Source organism: Scyliorhinus torazame, chromosome 5 (assembly GCF_047496885.1).
Source record: "Scyliorhinus torazame isolate Kashiwa2021f chromosome 5, sScyTor2.1, whole genome shotgun sequence".
NCBI lineage: Eukaryota > Metazoa > Chordata > Chondrichthyes > Carcharhiniformes > Scyliorhinidae > Scyliorhinus > Scyliorhinus torazame.
The window spans coordinates 97,803,984-97,811,390 of NC_092711.1; positions in this window are offsets into that span (position 1 = coordinate 97,803,984).

Consider the following 7,407-nt stretch of genomic DNA (forward strand, 5'->3'; position numbering starts at 1 on the left):
ACTTTATCAAATGCCTTACTAAAATCCATGTACACTACATCCACTGCTTTACCTTCATCCACATGCTTGGTCACCTCCTCAAAGAATTCAATAAGACTTGTAAGGCAAGACCTACCCCTCACAAATCCGTGCTGACTATCCCTAATCAAGCAGTGTCTTTCCAGATGCTCAGAAATCCTATCCTTCAGTACCCTTTCCATTACTTTGCCTACCACCGAAGAAAGACTAACTGGCCTGTAATTCCCAGGGTTATCCCTAGTCCCTTTTTTGAACAGGGGCACGACATTTGCCTCTCTCCAATCCCCTGGTACCACCCCTGTTGACAGTGAGGACGAAAAGATCATTGCCAACGGCTCTGCAATTTCATCTCTTGCTTCCCATAGAATCCTTGGATATATCCCGTCAGGCCCGGGGGACTTGTCTATCCTCAAGTTTTTCAAAATGCCCAACACATCTTCCTTCCGAACAAGTATTTCCTCGAGCTTACCAATCTGTTTCACACTGTCCTCTCCAACAATATCGCCCCTCTCATTTGTAAATACAGAAGAAAAGTACTCGTTCAAGACCTCTCCTATCTCTTCAGACTCAATACACAATCTCCCGCTACTGTCCTTGATCGGACCTACCCTCGCTCTAGTCATTCTCATATTTCTCACATATGTGTAAAAGGCCTTGGGGTTTTCCTTGATCCTACCCGCCAAAGATTGTTCATGCCCTCTCTTAGCTCTCCTAATCCCTTTCTTCAGTTCCCTCCTGGCTCTCTTGTATCCCTCCAATGCCCTGTCTGAACCTTGTTTCCTCAGCCTTACATAAGTCACCTTTTTCCTCTTAACAAGACATTCAACCTCTCTTGTCAACCATGGTTCCCTCACTCGACCATCTCTTCCCTGCCTGACAGGGACATACATATCAAGGACACGTAGCACCTGTTCCTTGAACAAGTTCCAGATTTCATTTGTGTCCTTCCCTGCCAGCCTATGTTCCCAACTTATGCACTTCAATTCTTGTCTGACAACATCGTATTTACCCTTCCCCCAATTGTAAACCTTGCCCTGTTGCACGTACCTATCCCTCTCCATTACTAAAGTGAAAGTCACAGAATTGTGGTCACTATCTCCAAAATGCTCCCCCACTAACAAATCTATCACTTGCCCTGGTTCATTACCCAGTACTAAATCCAATATTGCCCCTCCTCTGGTCGTACAATCTACATACTGTGTTAGAAAAGCTTCCTGGACACACTGCACAAACACCACCCCACCCAAACTATTTGATCTAAAGAGTTTCCACTCAATATTTGGGAAGTTAAAGTCGCCCATGACTACTACCCTATGACGTCTGCACCTTTCCAAAATCTGTTTCCCAATCTGTTCCTCCACATCTCTGCTACTATTGGGGGGGCCTATAGAAAACTCCTAACAAGGTGACTGCTCCTTTCCTATTTCTGACTTCAACCCATACTACCTCAGTAGGGTGATACTCCTCGAACTGCCTTTCTGCAGCTGTTATACTATCTATAATTAACAATGCCACCCCCCACCTCTTTTACCACCCTCCCTAATCTTATTGAAACATCTATAACCAGGGATCTCCAACAACCATTTCTGCCCCTCTCCTATCCAAGTTTCCGTGATGGCCACCACATCGTAGTCCCAAGTACCGATCCATGCCTTAAGTTCACCCACCTTATTCCTGATGCTTCTTGCGTTGAAGTATACACACTTCAACCCATCTCCGTGCCTGCAAGTACTCTCCTTTGTCAGTGTTCCCTTCCCCACTGCCTCATTACACGCTTTGGCGTCCTGAATATCGGCTACCTTAGTTGCTGGACTACAAATCCGGTTCCCATTCCCCTGCCAAATTAGTTTAAACGCTCCCGAAGAGTACTAGAAAACCTCCCTCCCAGGATATTGGTGCCCCTCTGGTTCAGATGCAACCCGTCCTGCTTGATCTAGATCTTTATTTTAAAAAATAACACGATCAACCAAAATGTTTCCAGAAACTGCAGATCGATCAGAATTTGTTTGAAAAAATAAATTACTCAATAATTTTGAGAAGTTATGAGATGTGGTGATAAGCCTGTATATAATATTACATGTACTCAGCAGTGTGACCTCCCACCAGTAGTTGGCGTCAGGCATCAGTCAGGTGACATCCGGCTACCAGCAGAAGGTTGCCAGGCATACACGAGGCCAGTCGCACATCAGGGTAGTTCCAACAGAGTCTAATGTAACTCTGTGATAACTTAGTCTGTATAGCATTCTGATCATTACCTTACCACGTGTACATTAATAAATCATCGTTCTGGCTAATTCACCAGCAGTTCTGTAGAATCATTGCAAGACAAGATCACAGATCACAACATGAGACACCATATTCTGTCAAGAATATGTGGGCTCGGCATTGGAGTAATGGTATTGTTACTGGGCGAATAATCCAGAGAGCCAGGTTAATGCTCTGGGGATCTGGGATCGACTCTGCCTATGACAGATGCTGAAATTGAATAAAAGTCTTGAATTAGAAGTCTAATGATAACACTCTTGATTGTTGTGAAAACTCATCTGGTTCACTAATGTCCTTCAAGAAATCTGCTCTCCGTATGTGGCCTGGCCTACACGTGACTCCAGATCCACAGCAATGTTGTGGTTGATTTGTAAGTGCCTTCTGAAATAGCCTCACAAGACACGCAGTTTAAGGGCCATTGAAATGAGCAGTAAATGATGGCCCAGCCAGTGACACCCACCTCCCATGAATGAATAATTTTTAGGAAGACTCATTGTTCAATCTGAAGATGAGTAAGAAACTGTCTCTTTGATTGGATTGGATTTATTGTCACGTGTACCGAGGTACAGTGAAAAGTATTGTTCTGCGTACAGTCCAGACAGATCGTTCCATACATGAAAAAACAAAGTGCGGATCTTGGCAGTTTGTTCAGTTCACAAAAGAATTTAATGGCTTTGTAGACGTAGATTAATATTTTAATATTGTACAAAACATATCTACATGTAATGTATGCTCATGTAGACAAACACAAACGATACTGTAACTGAATTTGAGGAAATGACAGAGATTTAACTGAACCACATTTTTGAAAAATTCGGCCTTAATGACAGAGAAGCAGGAAAAGCCACTCAGAGAGATGAGGAAATCCAGGCTCAGTACGGATTTGCTGTCACCCCTCCTTTCTTATATGTGAACGCTATTTAGGCTGCAGAATGTTTCACACCAAAACACAGAGGGGTCAAATATAAGCAACACATAATTCTCAATTCACTTCCATTTAACTATATTTGACTTTGTTCAAAAGCTGACTGTGGTCAAACTGAACAAAGATTCATGGGATTTCTGTTACCCAGTGAAACGCTTTCTTTTCTTGATCAGTCATGTTTGCAATTCAATGGTGTATATTTCAGAGTTATTCAGGGTGAAGACTCGGGCTATTCAATTCAAAATGAAGTCATATATAACAAATAAATATACTGATGTTCAACATTGAATAATAAAACAAAATATTGAGTAAAATTGGGGGAAATTTTCTGTAGGAAGATAAGAATGATGCATTAATGATTGAACAGAGAGCATTATTCCGTTAGATGGTTACTGAACAAATGCTAAAGTTCAATATCAGTTTTATATCTTACGGTCTTACAAGTTGAGACATCTGTTTTAAAGAAATAGTTGTCTTCATGTAATCAGTGACACGGCCTCTCAGCTGAACCATTAGAACATGGAACATACAGTGCAGAAGGAGGCCATTCGACCCATCGAGTCTGCACCAACCCACTTAAGCCCTCACTTCCACCCTATCCCATAACCCAATAACCCCTCACCTTTGTGGACATTAAGGGCAATTTAGCATGGCCAATCCACCTAACCTGCACATCTTTGGACTGTGGGAGAAAACCGGAGCACTGGGAGGATACCCACGCAGAAACGGGGAAAACGTGCATACTCCGCACAAACAGTGACTCAACAGGGAATCGAACCTGGGACCCTGGCGCTGTGAAGCCACAGTGCTAGCCACATGTGCTGCCCATTGAAAGTTGCAGCAAGACTGTGCAGTTGAATGTTGCACAGGTCCATTGGGTCCTGTGCTGCCAGCTCTTTAGAGTACGGGTTATCACAGTCACCTAACACGTGAAAGGTCCCCGGTTTGAAACTGGCAGAAGCATTAAATGCTTCTCATTTAGTCTGAGGAAAAATTTCCACAACATCCGTTTGTCCCTGAATATTACCTGAATCTTGTATGTGAGAGGAATAGGAGGTTTGGTCTTACATCAGCCACAAAAATTGATTCAGCAAAATCTGAAGTGGAAATAGGGTCAGATTTAGACTATTGTGGGTGGGTGGTGAATGGGACAGGGGGCAAGGGGTTCGTGGAGATGTGGGGCTGGATAGAGGGCCAGCGATAGGTGGAGAATGACTAAAATGACTTGGACAGAAAGAAAAAGGGAATGTAAATGGGGGTTATAAAGGCTAAGAACAGTACTGATAGAGGCACGTTAAGAGATTAGAACCTGAACGGCAGAATAAAAGTAAGCAGTGAGTGAAAGGAAGACTAGGAACAGGGAGCAGATTGTCCAAGTGGGGGGGGGGGAAAACAGATCGATGGAAGAAATGAAAATAAGTTGCTGGAAATAAACATGTGGGGAAGGTAGAGGAGAGTAATAAATGACATGGCGTCTCAGCCTAACCATCAGAAGCTGCAGCAAGACACTGTCTACATTAAACTGCATTTATTTCAATGCAAGGGGCCTGACGGGCAAAGCGGATGAACTCAGGGCATGGACGGGCACATGGGACTGGGATATTATAGCTATGACTGAAACATGGCTAAGGGAGGGGCAGGACTGGCAGCTCAATGTTCCAGGGTACAGATGCTATAGAAAGGATAGAACAGGAGGTAAGAGAGGAGGGGGAGTGGCGTTTTTGATTAGGGAGAACATCACAGCAGTACTTAGAGGGGATATATCCGAGGGTTCGCCCACTGAGTCTATATGGGTGGAACTGAAAAATAAGAAGGGAGAGATCACCTTGGTAGGACTGTACTACAGGCCCCCAAATAGTCAGCGGGAAATTGAGGAGCAAATATGTAAGGAGATTACAGATAGCTGCAAGAATAATAGGGTGGTAGTAGTAGGGGACTTTAACTTTCCCAACATTGACTGGGACAGCCATAGCATTAGGGGTTTGGATGGAGGGAAATTTGTTGAGTGTATTCAGGAGGAATTTCTCATTTAGTATGTGGATGGACCGACTAGAGAGGGGGCAAAACTTGACCTCGTCTTGGGAAATAAGGAAGGGCAAGTGATAGACGTGCTAGTGAGGGATCACTTTGGGACAAGTGACCATAATTCCATTAGTTTTAAGATAGCTATGGAGAATGATAGGTCTGGCCCAAGAGTTAAAATTCTTAATTGGGGCAAGGCCAATTTTGATGGTATCAGACAGGAACTTGCAGAGGTAGATTGGGGGAGACTATTGGCAGACAAAGGGACGGCTGGTAAATGGGAGGCTTTTAAAAATGTGTTAACCAGGGTGCAGGGTAAGCACATTCCCTTTAGAGTGAAGGGCAAGGCTGGTAGAAGTAGGGAACCCTGGATGACTCGAGATATTGAGACTCTGGTCAAAAAGAAGAAGGAGGCATATGACGTACATAAGCAACTGGGATCAAGTAGATCCCTTGAAGAGTATAGAGATTGTCGAAATAGAGTTAAGAGGGAAATCAGGAGGGCAAAAAGGGGACATGAAATTGCTTTGGCAAATAATGCAAGGGTGAATCCAAAGAGATTCTACAGATACATAAAGGGGAAAAGAGTAACTAGGGACAGAGTAGGGCCTCTTAAGGATCAACAAGGGCATCTATGTGCAGAGCCACAAGAGTTGGGTGAGATCCTGAATGAATATTTCTCATCGGTATTCACGGTGGAGAAAGGCATGGATGTTAGGAAACTAAGGGAAATAAATAGTGATGTCTTGAGAAGTGTGCATATTACAGAGGAGGAGGTGCTGGAAGTCTTAAAGCGCATCAAGGTAGATAAATCCCCGGGACCTGATGAAATGTATCCCAGGATGTTGTGGGAGGCTAGGGAGGAAATTGCGGGTCCCCTAACCGAGATATTTGAATCATCGGCAGCCACAGGTGAGGTGCCTGAAGATTGGAGAGTGGCGAATGTTGTGCCCTTGTTTAAGAAGGGCAGCAGGGAAAAGCCTGGGAACTACAGACCGGTGAGCCTAACGTCTGTAGTAGGTAAGTTGCTGGAAGGTATTCTGAGAGACAGGATCTACAAGCATTTAGAGAGGCAAGGACTGATTCGGGGGCAGTCAGCATGGCTTTGTGCGTGGAAAATCATGTCTCACAAATTTGATTGAGTTTTTTGAGGGAGTGACCAAGAAGGTAGATGAGGGCAGTGCAGTAGACGTTGTCTACATGGACTTTAGCAAAGCCTTTGACAAGGTACCGCATGGTAGGTTGTTGCAGAAGGTTAAAGCTCACGGGATCCAGGGTGAGGTTGCCAATTGGATTCAAAATTGGCTGGACGACAGAAGGCAGAGGGTGGTTGTAGAGGGTTGTTTTTCAAACTGGAGGCCTGTGACCAGTGGTGTGCCTCAGGGATCGGTGCTGGGTCCACTGTTATTTGTGATTTATATTAATGATTTGGATGAGAATTTAGGAGGCATGGTTAGTAAGTTTGCAGATGACACCAAGATTGGTGGCACAGTGGATAGTGTAGAAGGTTATCTAGGATTGCAACGGGATCTTGATCAATTAGGCCAGTGGGCCGACGAATGGCAGATGGAGTTTAATTTAGATAAATGTGAGGTGATGCATTTTGGCAGATCGAATCAGGCCAGGACCTACTCAGTTAATGGTATGGCGTTGGGGAGAGTTATAGAACAAAGAGATCTAGGAGTACAGGTTCATAGCTCCTTGAAGGTGGAGTCGCAGGTGGACAGGGTGGTGAAGAAGGCATTCGGCATGCTTGGTTTCATTGGTCAGAACATTGAATATAGGAGTTGGGACGTCTTGTTGAAGTTGTACAAGACATTGGTACGGCCACACTTGGAATACTGTGTGCAGTTCTGGTCACCCTATTATAGAAAGGATATTATTAAACTAGAAAGAGTGCAGAAAAGATTTACTAGGATGTTGCCGGGACTTGATGGTTTGAGTTATAAGGAGAGGCTGGATAGACTGGGACTTTTTTCCCTGGAGCGTAGGAGGCTTAGGGGTGATCTTATAGAGGTCTATAAAATAATGAGGGGCATAGATAAGGTAGATAGTCAACATCTTTTCCCAAAGGTAGGGGAGTCTAAAACTAGAGGGCATAGGTTTAAGGTGAGAGGGGAGAGATTCAGAAGGGCCCAGAGGGGCAATTTCTTCACTCAGAGGGTAGTGAGTGTCTG